Source organism: Ambystoma mexicanum, chromosome 4p (genome assembly GCF_040938575.1).
Source record: "Ambystoma mexicanum isolate Mex_15411 chromosome 4p, UKY_AmexF1_1, whole genome shotgun sequence".
Taxonomy (NCBI): domain Eukaryota; kingdom Metazoa; phylum Chordata; class Amphibia; order Caudata; family Ambystomatidae; genus Ambystoma; species Ambystoma mexicanum.
This window is the reverse complement of record NC_090927.1, coordinates 272,328,656-272,345,348: the sequence shown is the minus strand read 5'-3', so window position 1 is coordinate 272,345,348 and position 16,693 is coordinate 272,328,656. Positions and strand designations below refer to the sequence as shown.

The 16,693-nt window shown below is 44.0% G+C and overlaps 1 protein-coding gene across 3 annotated transcripts in view; it reads left to right on the top strand.

Moving 5' to 3' along the window:
- The first annotated feature begins 569 nt into the window (after positions 1 to 569).
- The window catches only part of ENPP5 (ectonucleotide pyrophosphatase/phosphodiesterase family member 5), a 370,444-nt gene continuing 354,320 nt past the window's right edge, over positions 570 to 16,693 (top strand). Inside the window, exons 1-2 of one of the 3 annotated variants that reach the window (XM_069605802.1) lie at positions 581 to 679; positions 6,387 to 6,509. The gene's annotated coding sequence lies outside the window, so the exon portion shown is untranslated. Of the gene's footprint in view, positions 680 to 6,386; positions 6,510 to 16,693 lie in introns of all 3 variants that reach the window. The other 2 variants (XM_069605801.1, XM_069605803.1) reach the window with 2 other exon arrangements.

The following is a 16,693-nucleotide window of genomic DNA, read 5'->3' as shown; positions in this document are numbered from 1 at the left end:
TTTAAAAATAAACGTAGGACAAGAAGGCAAACCCTCAGCAGCGAATGCAGGACGGGACTGTACTTTTACAAAGGGAATATATTCCAAACCATTTTTTTGTGAATTGTGAGGGACAATGTTGTCGAGTACAAAGTATACTCATTTTATTCCGTAATTATGTTAAATGTTCCTTCCAATGGACATTAATATGCATGATTGCATAGTGTACAAAATTATTAACATATACAATTACAATGTATCAAAATTGAAGAACAACTGCAGCACAGTCTCTAGTATTAATATATTAACATATTTTAACCGTTAAAAGTCTCCGCAAAGTTACTTAGATGATTGTTTTAGGTGCTTTAAAGAGCGATTGTTCCTTTTCAAGATGGCCGCCAAAACCTAGCTTGCCCGTGCGTAGTCTCCATGGACCTCAACCCTTTGGGTGTATCCCTTTACATGAGAACCACTAGCTACGTTTTTCAGCATCGTTACTCAGCACTTCAAGTCCCGCTGCTGAGTGACGGCGCGCAGGACCAATGGGATCAATTTTTTCGCCCCGTAACAATGGTTTCCTGTCCAATAGGCGCGCAGCTGCAGCTAGGAAGGCGGGGCTGGAGCAGGTGCTATCACAGTACCACACAGGCGAGGCTGCGCTTGGTCGGGGGGAAGGCGAGGCTGCTGCTTGACGGCACAGGTAAGGTGTCTTTTCGCCCCGCCCCTGCACGGGCAGGTGGGTATCATGCTTGGGGAACAGCGCTCATACCTGTCAATAGTATCCTGTTGAAAAAAGAGGAATGTACTAAGGAACGACACCGGTCTCTAGCGTTGCCTGTGAGGTGTTCTGTTAGAGTGGATGCCAAAATTCTGTAGCACCTGGGAGGGAGGCTTCGTCAGAGAAATTGGGAGAAATAAATGTTTCTAAAGGAATGTATTGGGGTTAGAATTTTTTTTTTTAGAAGCGAGAATGTGAAACGTCAATATTTTTTCAGTAAAAAAATCGGGACTCTCCTGCCTAAATTGGGACGGTTGGCATGCATGCTTGTGTGACCTAACGAAGCGGCTTGAATCGCCTCATTGCTTGCACACTGATGAGGATGATGCGTTTATTTTTTTATTTTTATAACATTGTGTAATTAAGCTTTCTCCTCCTTTCTCGCCACTTGTTTTGCTGGCAAAGTTGAGATCTGAGTTTTTTAACTTTTCTGCGTTGCACGTTTATTTTTCATTTGTAGTCCCATTGAAGACATTCTATGTCGTAAGGGCTTTCATTCTGCCTAGCACAGCGGTCTTTCACCATGCTATAACATCCGAAAGGTCCTTTTTCAATTATCTATGTGATGTCTTTTGGTTTTGAACGGCAGTTACTTTTGGTTATCCTTTCCATTATATAATGTTGTTCTTTCACTTGTCTTACATTTGCTTCCATTCTGTTCACAAGTACGCCCCAAATAATTTGATACTCCTCCTATAGTACCTACTGGCTACTGGTCATTCTTCAGTGCGCTTCCTTTTAGGTTTTGTCCAACAAACCGGTAAAGAAACTATAAGTTAAACATGAATACCTAAAATACCCCAATTTTAAAAACACTATATGCACTTTATACCCACCCCCATCATTCAATTGCGATGTAATGACCCTATCATCAAGAGGAGGTAGGGAGAAGAAACAGAAAGACAGGCTATAATGTTCAATGTATGAATTCACATTAATCAAATTTCAATACTCGACGTATACGTAATCAACTTATACATGACCAATTTACACAAATATGGAATATTAGAAAGAATGACGTATCTTATCGTCATACTTCTCGGTGGGGCACATGTTCAGTCCAGGTCCAAACTCAAGAAGGCCCCCCTCCCCAATCCTTTTGAAACAGTGGCTCTTTCCTTTACAATGATAAAACCACCTTTTCTATGTTGCAAGTAGTGTACAATTCTTTCACCCAAGTATTCCATGACAAAGAACTTGTTGACTTCCAATTTCGCAAAAATTATTTTTCCACTAAAGCCCCTTTCAAGACCCAGGTTATTTGATGATGGTTCAGATCCTCCAGTATCGTAGTTTCTCCCAGGATCAGTGTCGTCCAGATTCTCCTTCAGCACTCTGGCAAATCCACTCAAAGTCTCTCACCTTGTGACACTCCCAGAACATGGGTTCCATTGTTCTTTGAGCATGCCTCCAACAAGTGTCTCATAATTAAACCTTGCTTATGCATTTGGCTACTGTCCAAAACACTCTGTAAGAATCTTAACCTGACGTGCTCTCTCTCGCTCTCCATTGTTTAAAGGTATTCTTCTGTTGTTTCCTCACAACTCTGCCCATCTATTTGGCGTTGATTTCTTCCTTCAGGCACGCCGTCCATGTTTCCAGAATCTTTTTTTTTATTTTTCCCTTCTGAGAATCCCCTTAACATGTTGTACATCTTGGATGCCATGTTGTCATTGCAGCCTATTTTCTTAGCAATATTCATTAAATCTGAATTGCCTAATGTTGGCATATTCACTGCCCTTTTCAGACATCTATAATCTCCATATGTACAATCAGCCAAGTTGTATTCTATTTTCAGCTCTCTAAATGTTTTCCACCTTACTCCTTCAAATACATATTCAATTTTCCTGATCGCAGCAGCGAATCAACTTATCCAGAATATGGTTTTGTTAGTTTTCTTAATTACTGGATTCATCCATATTGACGAATTGTTGTTTTTACCTGGACTCAATTTCGATGTAACTTCATATGCCCTCCATGTAGACCTCAGATACTTTAAGGCAGAGCGAGTTCCACAATCTATATTGGAAGTTGATAGGACAGCCCAAGTGTCCCAAAGGTCTTGCCCCAATTGCCCATTTATCTTCTTTCTCTAATATGAATGGAATAATATGCCGCAGCGTGAACGCTCAATGGTAATGTTCAAATCTCCTCTGTCAGCCTGCAGTTGTAGTTTCCACAATTTCAGTCTTGGAACCTTCTTATTCCATAGCATACTCCGATCTTTTCTATCCACCTTCCTCCAGGTTTATTTCCTCACCAGGAGGGGAAACATACTTAGGTTGTTTTTGGTGTTAACATTATGTCCTATCTCTATAGCATTTAGTTTGCATCCTAATGACAGATGGAGCGCCTCCCATCTTTCTATTTCCAATAATATTTTTTGTATTGTCAGGTCCATATTTCAGCACATCATTTCCCCAATATTCTTTGTGATCCATATGCCCAAGTATTTCATCTTAACTGGGCACCATCTGAAACAAAGGTTCCTTATTAGATTGTTTGTTGAGGGAGTACATGGTAGAACCTCTGATTTGGACCAATTGATCTTATAATTTGATATCAAGCCAAATTCCTCAATCAACTTCATCAGTGCTGAGATTGATGATGTGAGATCTTGAATAACTGCTAGCAGATCATCTGCGTACAGCCAGAGTTTTTGTTAACCCCATTATAGTTCCAGCAATCTTATCTGCTCTTATTGCCTCTGCTAGTGGTGCCATCGAAATCACAAAGAGTAATGGGGACAAAGGGCAACCTTGGCGCGTCCCACGTTGCAGTTAAAATGTTCCTGTTTGTATTGATCTCTGCAGTAGGTTCTTTATAGGGCACTCTAATCCAACTCAAGTATTCAGATCCACAATTCATCCTTTTCAATAGGAATTCCCATCTTACTTGATCGAAAGCCTTTTCAGCATCGGGCACTGACTCTATTTTAAATTTCTGGCATTCTTCCAAGGTAAGTAACAACTTCTGCATGTTCCAAGCTGGAACTCTACCCTGTATAAAACCTACCTGGTTGGGATGTATTAACCTTGGGAGTACCTTCACTAGTCTATTAGCTAAGATTTTGGATAATACTTTGCTGTCTGAATCGATTAAGGTAATAGGTCTACAACTCCCTGGTTCCAACTGCGGGCAACCTTGTTTGAGCAAAGGGAGATTGTTGCGTGTCTTAGCGTAGGCGGTAAAATTCCCTTTATTTTGGAATTCACAAACATGTCTCATCAGAATGTTTTCTGGCGTTGCATGATAAATCTCTGCTGGTAGACCATCTGGTCGTGGACACTTCACCAAGCTCAAGCTCCAGATTGCCTTTTTGACCTCTTCTAGAGAGTCCTGATTCTAGATTTTCTTTCTCTTCCTCTGTAATTTTTGTAATATGCAAAGTTGTTAAGAATCGGTCCATACATTCTGGGTCTACGATTCACTGTATAAATTCATATAGAATTGTTTTAATTCCTCATTTATTTCATTCGGGTCCTTAGTCACCCCTTGATCTCTTTTATCGCACCAATTGTTCTATTTGCTTCTCATATACTTTGTAAATCTGGGATCGGAGCCCTGGTTTACAGTTTACCAGGTCTGCACTGTAGCCACTAAACCATATTGCTGCTCACCGGCTGTTTCCACCAGGACCTGACAGCAGATGTTGCTCTCACCAAGTTCTGTCTACTGAATACTTGCTTGAGTCTAGTAAGACCTTCCTGTACCAGATTAAAATTGTGTGCATCTCAGAGCCATTTTTTATTTTGTTTAAAATGTGGACCTACGTCGAGAGCATAGCTCTGTATAGCGTATGGATAGTTTGGGATGGCATCTTTGAACAGTAATACTGGTCTGTGTCCCCAGTGGGATTAGTGCTTGGTCAGGTGTTGTTGAAAAAACCAACAATTGGATAATTGTGGGTGCATTCCAAACTGATGCCAGGATCGAATTCTAGATGGTGAGTGTGTGAAATGAGGATTGTTTTGTTTGCCGGGCATCTCTTCGTGGATGAGTTGTGATTAGAACCGATTGGGCAATTTGCAGAGCGAGGAGCATCACCAGATATGTGGTGCTTAGCTAGCAGATACACTTGTGTGCTACTTGTGACTGGATTCTTGATGATGACGTCTTGAACAGTATTCTGTTCTGGAGAGGAAGTCAATGTAGTTTACGTAGAATGGGGATAATTCGGTTGTATGGGGGTGATTTGGTCAAATTACTGCACACCTGTAATGAGACCTGCTGCAGTGGGATGGACTGCTTTTAGCGGAGCAAAGTGAGCAGCTGAGAGCCCAGTCAGGAGGGCATCTTCCTCATCGATGTGCAAAAGAGCCTGCACTGCAGTTTGGAAGTGCTGCAGCAGGCTGAAGGGCTTGCATTTTGTGAAGGATGGAGATTTGGAGCCGGGCCTCCTTGGTTGTGTGTTTCTGACAGGACAGACTGTTGGCAATGGTGAATCCTCAAGATTTTGTAGAATGCGATTATCAAATCCTTCCTGGCGCATATCATTGAGCCACCGCTGGGCATGTTGTTGTATAGCAGGAGACCAATCGGGATGAATTCGACATCCTCGACTGGATAATGGCAAAGTAATCGGGGAGACCACTGATGTGTGGGCTTTTTACTCTTATGTACAACCAAGTTTCATCCATCTATTGGTGGATGGCTAGATCAGGGTGTTTCTAGAGTTTGTCCAGAGGTATTAGCCTACTTGTTCAAAAACATGTGACCTTTTACTTTTGACCACATTTTTTGATCGTTTTCTTGTTCGAAATTCGTTCAAATTTAATTATATATTTTAACAAACGACCCCAAAAAATTCTGTCAACTTTGAAAAGGTCAAATATTTTTGACCAAGCAGACCTAACCCATGCCCAGAAGCTCCATGTAAAGGCTAAAATGGATTGGTGAGAGTGTGGTGAGAGTGTGGAGCCTTACGGGTGTCGGTTTGAATTCAATATGTTCATCTGGAAGCCTATGGAAGCCTATGGTCTGCCTGGGAGGTAGGAGGTAAACCAATTCTGGACAGTGCCACAGAATCCAATCCTGTCGGCGAGGAGGGAGCAGCCAAGAGGTCAATGAAGATGATGAGGCATGAGTCCCTCATATCCATGATTTTGGAGGGCATCGTCCACCATCTGGATGGTGGCTGTCTTGATGCTACACTTGGGGAGAAATCCTGACTGATAATCATTTAGGAGGTGTGGTTGCTAGATTCTAGATTTTGTAGCAACTATTTTTCCTAGCTCTTCTCAAACTGGATGTTTGTAATGGGCTGGTAGTTGGCCAGGTCATCTGGGACTAGGTTTTTTTTTTCTTTTTTTTTTTTTTTTTCTTCAAAAGTGGTCATATGAGGCCAGTCTTGAGGGTGGGTGCCCGTGAATTAGCCTTTCAGGGGGGTAGGGAGGGGGGGGTTAATGATGCTGAGGAGTGCGTTGTTTAATGATGGGGGCTGGGATGATATAATCCGAGTAGGAAGTAGGTTTGAGGGAGGTGATTTGTTTTTAGGAGGTCTGGTGGAGAGAGATGAGAATATTCTGCCTAGAGGGCAGGGAGGGTGGGGGGGGGGGGTTGATTTGATCTGCCGGATTTTGTCTATATTTGTTTTTCTAATAATGTTGCTTCTGTCATATTTTTCTAGTGTTGCGCCACCTCTATGCCAGGTTGCAGTTTGGTACAGTGCTAGAGGCTGCCACAATACTGGGACCAAAGCTACTACTCCACCAGCAATACGATTCCTATGGTTGGTTCAGAGAGACTTGAGGTTGGTGAGTTCTCCGGGGTTACGTTTTTTTGAGCCACTGTTTCTCTATAGCTGTGACTGAGCTTTTGTTGGAGGCAAGCTTGAGGGTGTACCAAGGGGTGGATGCTTTGGTCTTAGTCTGGCTGGTTTTTATGGGGTGGCATGAGTTTCCACAAGTTTCATAGCAGAGTTATAGAACAATTCTAGGAAAACCGACGCGTTCCCTGTGGTGAGGAAGTCTGCGAAGCTTGCTTTTAGCTCATTTACCCGAAAGGTTTTAAATGGGGGCTTTTAGCCTGACCTTTTGTGGGCGGTAGTCCAATGGGTAATTGACAGTTGGATAGTGGCATGGTCAGACCGTCGAGTGGGATAGGGTCTTTGCAGGTGATGAGTGGGATGATCTAAAGACAAGTGTAGGTTGTTGCTTTTGTTGTGCATAGGGGGGGAATCTCAATTAGTTTAAGGTCGATAGACCCATCGGTATAAAAAGCGAGCTTGGAGTGTGGTTGTCGGCGTGAGACTCATGGACGTGAACATCTCAGAGAAAGACATTAGTGTGTGCTACAAGAGAGTACGTTTGAGATGTCGGCTGTGGAAGAGTCACTTGTGTGAGGTGGTCTGTAGATGAGGGGGAAGTTGGTTGATTGCTTGTGAGGTAAAGGGAACCAGCAGGCTAGTGATTTGAATAATCTTGTCCTGGTAGAGAAGATGGAGCATGGCCAATCACTCTTGTGGATGATAGCCACTCCGCCTACTGCTATTCCTGGCCAGTCAGCATGTTGGAGGCAGTAGCCTGGGGGTAGGAGGATATCGAAAACGAAGGGGGATGATGGGGTCACCCATATTTCGGAGATGAAGAGGGCATCTAGGATAACGTACAATATGAGGTCTGTAATCTCTGCGGTGTGAGCAACTTCACTGTTGAGCCTTTTCTGGATGGTAGGCTGGAATATTTGCCCCCACGCCCCATTATAAAGAAATATTGTCTGGGTCTCTATTGCAGATTCTTGCCACACCCATTATACTTGCAGCATACAAACGAGCATTGGTAAACCCAGTAGGTCTGCCTGTTTCAGTCAAATGTTTGGTTTTGTTAAAATGTCAGTGGGGATAATACTTACATATCCGATGGTCCAGGAGAAAGGGTACAATAGCCATTGGAACTGCAATCCTTTTATGTTACTTAGCAGTTACAATGCATTCTACAGTTTTCCGAAGGGCATTCCGCCACCACAGCACTTCGTGGCCATACCAATGGCAGCAAGTGCTATATAAATAGAATAACATACTGTTGAGAAGTGTTAGCAGTGCTGCTATACATATCAAACATCACCAGCTCTCTCGGCAGGCATGTTGCAACTTTGATTGGACAGGAACACATTTTGCAACACTGCTGGCTTAATAACTTCTCAGCAGGGCTGCTGTTTTTATATTTTTTTATGATGGGCGAATTCAGAAATTTTAATTGGTGGTGCTTTATAGTACATTCACTCAAAGGCTTTTATAAGAGGCAAAAGACCAATGAGTATGTATTTATGCAGGGGATATATGTAGCGTAGACCTTGCAAACAGTGCACAGTACAATGAAGGGATTTGGGGCAGAATCACTGGTCCTCGTTTGGTCCATGCCCTCATTTGCCAGTGAGATGTTCCTTGTGGAGTAGGGTCTTCACATCGTTTCTGAATCCCAGGAGGGAGCGCGCCAGCCTGATGATGGCAGACAGGTTGTTCCAGAGTGTGAGAATATAGGGGACTGCTTGTTTTCTGTAATCTTCTTGCAGTTCTTGGATTTCTGTCTGGTGATATCTTGGCTCCTGGTGTTGCGTTGACCTCATCAGATGGTGATCTATTCCACGAAGGATCAATTCTTGGGCATGAGAGCTTTGTAGCTGATGTAGGCTTTCTTGAAGGTAATGCTCGCTTGAAGGGCTAACTAGTGAACTTCCATGAAAGTGGGGGGAAATGCCACATTTCTTTAACTCTGCGATGATGCGTGCTGCTGGTAATCTTGGATTTTTTTATTGTATCATGGTTATAAAATAACGTTAGACAAAAATAATTTCATATAACATCACTTAGCAAGAAGAGAATATATATTCTAAATGAATTAATATTTTGCAATAAAAAACATCAATGGTATGATATCTTTCCATTTAAAGAAAAGCTAAAATATGTAAGTGTGTGTGTGTAAACGTGCAAGCATGTCTCCACGCACAAAGCCATACATTCAATAGATTGGAAAAAAACGGTAACTACAAACATCTCATCTCATTTCATTTTCAATGACATAAAAAACCTGTAACTGCCAAGTGAGCCCAGTTAGGTGGCTCGTCCAGCTAGGCACAAGTTCCAGAATGAGGCCTCTGACATCAATTCTATAGCACTCTTAAATCTCCTGAAATGCAGGTCTCGAATACATCCCAGTTTAGGACAATGGACTACCAAATGCTCCAACGTTTCAGTTAACGTGGAGGAATTTCAAAAGTGACAAAGGCCACATTCTTTTGGCAGAGGGTTATATCAGCAAAGGATCTCCCTGGTATGGATCAGGTCCCACCGAAAGTGAATGGAGAAAATGTTGCATCAAGCGATGCGGGTCAATGGATAGATGGGGAGCAATAACACCAGCTGACATAATATTTATTTTTGCATTTATTACAGCGCACAAAACCCTTGGGTATCTAGGCACTTGTTATATATGGGGGGGGAGTAAGGGGAAGGGATGGGGTACATGCATTAGGATGAGTGATGAGCCTTCGGAGGAGCAGAATTAGTTGAAAAGCCAGGTCTTTAAGTTTATGCAGAAGGTCTAGTAGGCCGGTTCTTTTCTGAGTGCTGGAGGGAGATTGTTCCAGCATTTGGGGGCCACGACCAGGAAGCTCTTGTGTTTGAAAAAAGGAGATCAATCATATAAAGAGAAAAGAACAAGCTCTTTTAAATTTAGAAAATGCATGTACAAGTACAGAAAGTGAACCATGAATGAACAGGCAAATGGAAGAAAATCATACATGCATTTGTAACGCAACCTGTGCAAAAAAAATCACAAGCTCAATTTACAATATTGTGAAAGGTTAAATTACGTTTCACATCATAATTTTCAGGTATGCCTACGTAGAAAAAAAACAATGACTACTGTTTTCAAGGTCTATGATGCTATTGCCCAATAAGTATGTCCTCCTCTTGTGTCCAACTTCCGTCCAATCTCTCTTCTTCCATTCCTCTCTAAATTACTTGAACGCATAGTGTACTCTCAGCTCTCTGCGTCACCAATTTTTCTCTACTCCCCCCCCCCCCCCCCCCACCGGCCTCCCTTTCAATCTGGCTTTCGCCCTAAACACTCCCCTGAGACTGCCCTTACCCAGGTCCTTAACTCCCTCCTCACTGCTCGCTACTCTAAGCAATCCTCTGTCCTTATCCTCCTTGATCTCTCTGCAGCCTTTGACACCTTTGAGCACCCCTTACTGCTCAACACTGTCCTCTTTAGGTTTCAAAGGCTCCGTCCTCAACTGGCTCTCATCTTACCTCTCCCACCGCTCTTTTACTGTCTCCTGGGGCGGTCGTACCTCTTCTACGCTCCCACTGGATTATGGTGTACCCCAAGGTTCTGTCCTTGGCCCTTTTCTTCTCCCTTTACACCTCGCTTCTCGCCCCTATTGTCTCCTCTTTTGGTATTTCTCATCACTTCTAAGCTGATTGATACCCAGCTTTTGCTCTCATTCTCTTCCTTCACTCCTGACCTCCATCTTAAGCTCTCTTCATGTCTTACTTCCATTAAAAATTGGATGTCATCTCTCTCTCTCTCTCTCTCTCTCTCTCTCTCTCTCTCTCTCTCTCTCTCTCTCTCTCTCTCTCTCTCTCTCTCTCTCTCTCTCTCTCTCTCTCTCTCTCTCTCTCTCTCTCTCTCTCAATACAGACAAGACTGAAGTCTTATTCTTCCCCTCCAACACTATTCCTCCTCCTTCTTCCCCTCCTATTCACTTTCCTCCCACTAATCTTCCTCTCTCTGTAATCTTGGTATTTACTTTGTCTCCTCCCTCTCATTCATCCACCATATCTCTCTCTCTCACTTCCCGCGCATGTCGCTACCACCTTTTCAATATCTGCAGAGTAAGTTCCTCTCTAACCTTCCACGTCACTAAACTTTTAATCTCCTCCCTTCTCTTCCCTCGTCTTTTCTACTGTTCCCATCTCCTCTTCGGACTCCCTGCTTCTCATCTTGCCCCCCTAAAATCCCTCTACAACTCTGCCATTCGCACCCTCTGTCTACTCTCACCTCATGACTCCATCTCCTTCTCGCAGCTTGGCTGGCTTTCCTTTCATTCCGAACTTAAATTCCACTTCCTCTGTCTTGTCTTTAAATCTCTCCATTAACTTGCTCCCCCTTATCTCTCCTCTCATTCAACACTCCATCACGTTCCCTCAGATCTGCAGATCACTTCCTTCTCCTTCCCCCCCACCCCCTGTCCCCCCTGTGCCTCCTCGTTTTTTCTCCTTGCTCCCCTCCACTGGAACTCCCTTCCCCACTTATTCCTCCTTTCGTGTCTCCTTAAAATCTCTTCTCCACTTTCCTCCCTGATACTCTGGTCCTCACCCGCCCTCCCCCACCCTTCTTTTATCCTCCTAATCTTGCCTCTCTACTCCTGCCTTGTCTCCCCTTATGTCCCCTCTCTCCCTCTCTCGCCTTCACCTTACCTCACTTTCTGTTCCCCACTCCATTCCCCTCTCGACCCCTTCTTCCCTCATTTATCTCCACTGGCTAATTGTTCTAGTTGCTGTATTACTGGTTTGACTCATATCTTGTAATTGCTTCTACTGTTATTGTATTCTTGTTATAATGTACAGCGCTTTGGCGTAAAGCGCTATATACAAAATAAACATAAGTGCTCATAGTTCCAGCTTACGTTTTGGCGGGCTACCTGTAATGCCAACGTGTCAGAAGCGCCTTCCTCTGGGCAGATTAGTAGTGATGAATCCCTACAGCGAGGCAGACAAAAATAAAAAGATATAAAAAAATAAAATCCTGTATTGGGAAAATTGAATAATTTCTTTCTGATTCATTTCAGTTAGCAGAGTGGCTTTACAAATCGCTTGATTAAATTTTGACTACTTATTTTTAGATGTCCTGAAAAAACCCTACCCAGCTGAATAGTGGGGAGAGTTCAGGAACAAATTATATTGACAGGAACCCACGTCGGAGCCAACATGTGTCACAGCAGGGCGGAGAGTCATGACCAGTGTTCAACTTAAGACATCTGTGAAATGGACAGTGTGATCCTAGTTTAGACAATCCATCCATTTGGAAAAACAATTAGGTTCATGTATGGAAATGAGTGAACAGTGCATACCTGGTATCACCAGACGTGTTGTTGGATAATGAATGCTTCAGCCTATTTGGAAAAAGTAGCCTATTGTTAATATTTAGGCTTACAATATTACATATTGTCCTTAAATGTTACATGGCATATGAGTGTCGCAATTTCTTGTCGCAAAAGTGCCCATGAACATGGACCAATAACCATAAATGAAGTGGTCGTGCGCAGGTTCACAAGTTGATTTTGGTTCTTTTCGCGCTCTGGAAATGTGCCGCTGTGTTTGCCAAAATTAGATTTAGATCGGTACACATTTAATGTGAAGTTACATAGCCTGAAAGATAAATGAGGCAAAAGTCGTGTTTTGAAGACAATTGCTGTGGGGAAATAATGAGCATTTAAACGTATAGCCGGTATGAATAAGTAACTGTGCAATATGCATCAGTTTAGGACCAAGACAAAAGCTGGTCTCGAAGAATGATGGACGTGCTTGTTTCGAAGTTGCATAGCCTGAAAAATAAATGAAACGAAAGTGGCGCTTCCAAAACAAATGCTACAGGAACATTTAGGAGTGCCGGTGTTGTATGCTATCCTGCCTCCCATGGTAGATTGTGGGAGGCAGTGTTCGGCAATCTTCGGAGTCACGCCCACTTGATGGCTCCAGCCATACATGCAGCACGAAAAGAAAAGCTAATGTCATAGCCCGCCTACAGCCCGCCCTCCAACATCTCTATTGAGGGATTGGCCAGAGCTACCAGGTGGGCGTTGTTGCAGGGCCTTCACTCTGTCATGGGAAGCCGAATATCATACAGTATGGTATAATATACGGCTTCCCATGTTTTTTTTTTTTTTTTTTAATACTGTGGAAAGTCTGGGAGCCTAGCATTCGTTCAGTTGTATTAACCTTTCTATATTTTATTCCAACATCACACTACAGTCAAAATAAGAAAGGTTGTACTGTGACAGCACATAGGGCGCACATGTTATTATTTTAAATGGTATAATTATAAGAAAGGTTATACTGTTACAGTAGATGGTGCGCTTAAACATGTTTTATGGCATAATTAACCTTTCTATATTTTATTCCAACATCACACTACAGGCAAAATAAGAAAGGCTGTACTGTGACAGGCGCACGTATTATTTTAAATGGTATAATAATAAGAAAGTTTGTACTGTTACAGTAGATGGGGCGCTTAAACATTTTTTAATTTTTTATGGCATAATTAACCTTTCTATATTTGATTCCAACATCAAAGCACGAGGAATCACTGCCGGAGCCTCTCTTAAGGATAAAGGGGCAGGTTGGGCTCAGTCACACAACTCTGTCATAATGCAGGGGGGTGCACGGTAGGGTCTCCCTTCAGCATGTGTTATTGGGAAGGGAAGTCAACAGTATTTTACGTAATTGGTGTTAAGCTCCCTGTTCACCCGCGGCTTGGTAAACTGCACACTATTACACACTGCTGCAAGTGACTGGTATGGGCTGCGCTATGTCATGGATACAACACCACTGGGTTAATGAGGCTCAAGCCCCCTACCTAAAGTTTGGGCTGTTTGTATGGGGATGAAATGCAGACTAGTGAGAGTCTTTGTAATTCCTTTCCTTTTTTCCTCAGCAGTGCTGTTCTTCAGCATGCATTCAGCCATCACACACTACAATGGGGCATTTCCAACCGAAAGATGCCCTTCCATTTACAGCTACAACTATCAATTCTGTGTCTGCTTCCAAGACGGATCTATGTGATTACTGTGCCCCAATTACTATGACCCCCAAAATGTTGACTTTTTTATTTCAACCCCATTTTCACCTCATATATATGCTGGGAGAGACACCATCAGCACCCCTACATGTATTATGGTAATTCGCATCCCCTGTCTCCCTGGGGTTAACTCACAATGACACAAGTCGTCATCCTGTTTAACGTTTAATCTGGTCCCTACCAATGTATGGGCACCACCTACCTCCTCCCTTGACACCCCCATACCTTTTCATTGTTGGGGTGCATGATATCATGGCCTGAACGCAACTATGGTAATTCACAAAACCTGTAACACACATCCTGTTTTATGTTTACTCTGGTCCCAAATGATGTAGAGGCACCACCTAGCCCTTCCCTGGATACCTCCATACCCTTTGATTGTGGGGGTGCAAGATATCATGGCCTGAACACACCTATGGTAATTTGCATCCCCTATTTCTCTTGGGGCTATTCACACTAGCGCAAGTGGTCATCCTGTTTTATGTTTGATCTGGTCCCAACAAATGTAGAGGCACCATCTACCTCCTCCCGGAACACCCCCATACCTTTTGATTGTGGGGGGCGCAAGATATCATGTCCTGAACACACCTATGGTAATTTGCATCCCCTATTTCTCTTGGGGCTATTGACACTAGCGCAAGTGGCCATCCTGGTTTATGTTTACTGTGATCCTAACCAATGTAGAGGCGTCCCCCTAGCCCGTCCTGGAACACCGCCATACCTTTTCACTGTGGGGGGTGCAAGATATCATGGCCTGAATGCACCTATGGTAGTTCGCATCCCCTACCCCCCTGGGGTTAACTCACACTAGCGCACGTGGTCATCCGGCTGTATGTTTAATCTGGTCCCAATCAATGTAGAGGCACCATCTAACCCCTCCCTGGAGACCCCCATGCCTATTGATTGTGGGGGGTGCCAGATATCACGGCCTGAATTTACCTATGGTAATTTGCATCCCCTATTTCTCTTGGGGTAATTCACACAAGCGCAAGCGGTCGTCCTGTTTTATGTTTACTCTGGTCCTAACCAATATAGAGGCATCCCCCTAGCCCCTCCCTGGACACCCCCATAGCTTTTGATTGTGGGGGGTGCAAGGTGTCATGGCCTGAACACACCTATGGTAGTTCGCATCCCCTACCTCCCTGGGGTAAACTCACACTAGCGCATGTGGTCATCCTGTTTTATGTTTAATCTGGTCCCAATCAATGTAGATGCACCATCTAACCCCTCCCTGGAGACCCCCCATGCCTATTGATTGTGGGGGGTGCCAGATATCATGGCCTGAATTTACCTATGGTGATTTGCATCCCCTATTTCTCTTGGGGCTATTCACACTAGTGCAAGTGGTCATCCTGCTTTATGTTTACTCTGGTCCCAATCAATGTAGATGCACCATCTAACCCCTTCCCGGAGACCCCCATGCCTTTTGATTGCGGGGGGTGCAAGATAACAAGGCCTGAATGCACCTATGGTAATTTGCATCCCCTACCTCCCTGGGGTTAACTCACACTGACGCAAGTGGTCATCCTGTTGTATGTTTAATCTGGTCCCAACCAATGTAGATGCACCATCTAACCCCTCCCTGGAGACCACCATGCCTATTGATTGAGGGGGGTGCAAGATATCATGGCCTGAATGCACCTATGGTAATTTGCATCCCCTATTTCTCTTGCGGCTATTCACACTAGCGCATGTGGTCACCCTGTTTTATGTTTAATCTGGTCCCAATCAATGTAGATGCACCATCTAACCCCTCCCTGGAGACCCCCATGCCTTTTGATTGTGGGGGGGTGCAAGATATCACAGCCTGAATGGACCTATGGTAATTTGCATCCCCTATTTCTCTTGGGGCTATTCACACTAGCGCAAGTGGTCATCCTGTTTTATGTTTAATCTGGTCCCAACAAATGTAGAGGCACCATCTACCCCCTCCCGGAACACCCCCATACCTTTTGATTGTGGGGGGTGCAAGATATCATGGCCTGAATGCACCTATGGTAATTTGCATCCCCTATTTCTCTTGGGGTAATTCACACAAGTGCAAGCGGGCATCCTGTTTTATGTTTACTCTGGTCCTAACCAATATAGAGGCGTCCCCCTAGCCCCTCCTGGAACACCGCCATACCTTTTGATTGTGGGGGGTGCAAGATGTCATGGCCTGAACACACCTATGGTAGTTCGCATCCCCTACCTCCCTGGGGTTAACTCACACTAGCGCATGTGGTCATCCTGTTTTATGTTTAATCTGGTCCCAATCAATGTAGATGCACCATCTAACCCCTCCCTGGAGACCCCCATGCCTTTTGATTATAGGGGGTGCAAGATATCACGGCCTGAATGGACCTATGGTGATTTGCATCCCCTATTTCTCTTGGGGCTATTCACACTAGTGCAAGTGGTCATCCTGTTTTATGTTTACTCTGGTCCCAATCAATGTATATGCACCATCTAACCCCTTCCTGGAGACCCCCATGCCTTTTGATTTTGGGGGGTGCAAGATAACATGGCCTGAATGCACCTATGGTAGTTCGCATCCCCTACCTCCCTGGGGTAAACTCACACTAGCGCATGTGGTCATCCTGTTTTATGTTTAATCTGGTCCCAATCAATGTAGATGCACCATCTAACCCCTCCCTGGAGACCCCCATGCCTTTTGATTGTGGGGGGGGGGGTGCAAGATATCACGGCCTGAATGGACCTATGGTAATTTGCATCCCCTATTTCTCTTGGGGCTATTCACACTAGTGCAAGTGGTCATCCTGTTTTATGTTTACTCTGGTCCCAGTCAATGTAGATGCACCATCTAACCCCTTCCTGGAGACCCCCATGCCTTTTGATTGTGGGGGGTGCAAGATGTCATGGCCTGAACACACCTATGGTAGTTCGCATCCCCTACCTCCCTGGGGTAAACTCACACTAGCGCATGTGGTCATCCTGTTTTATGTTTAATCTGGTCCCAATCAATGTAGATGCACCATCTAACCCCTCCCTGGAGACCCCCATGCCTTTTGATTATAGGGGGTGCAAGATATCACGGCCTGAATGGACCTATGGTAATTTGCATCCCCTATTTCTCTTGGGGCTATTCACACTAGTGCAAGTGGTCATCCTGTTTTATGTTTACTCTGGTCCC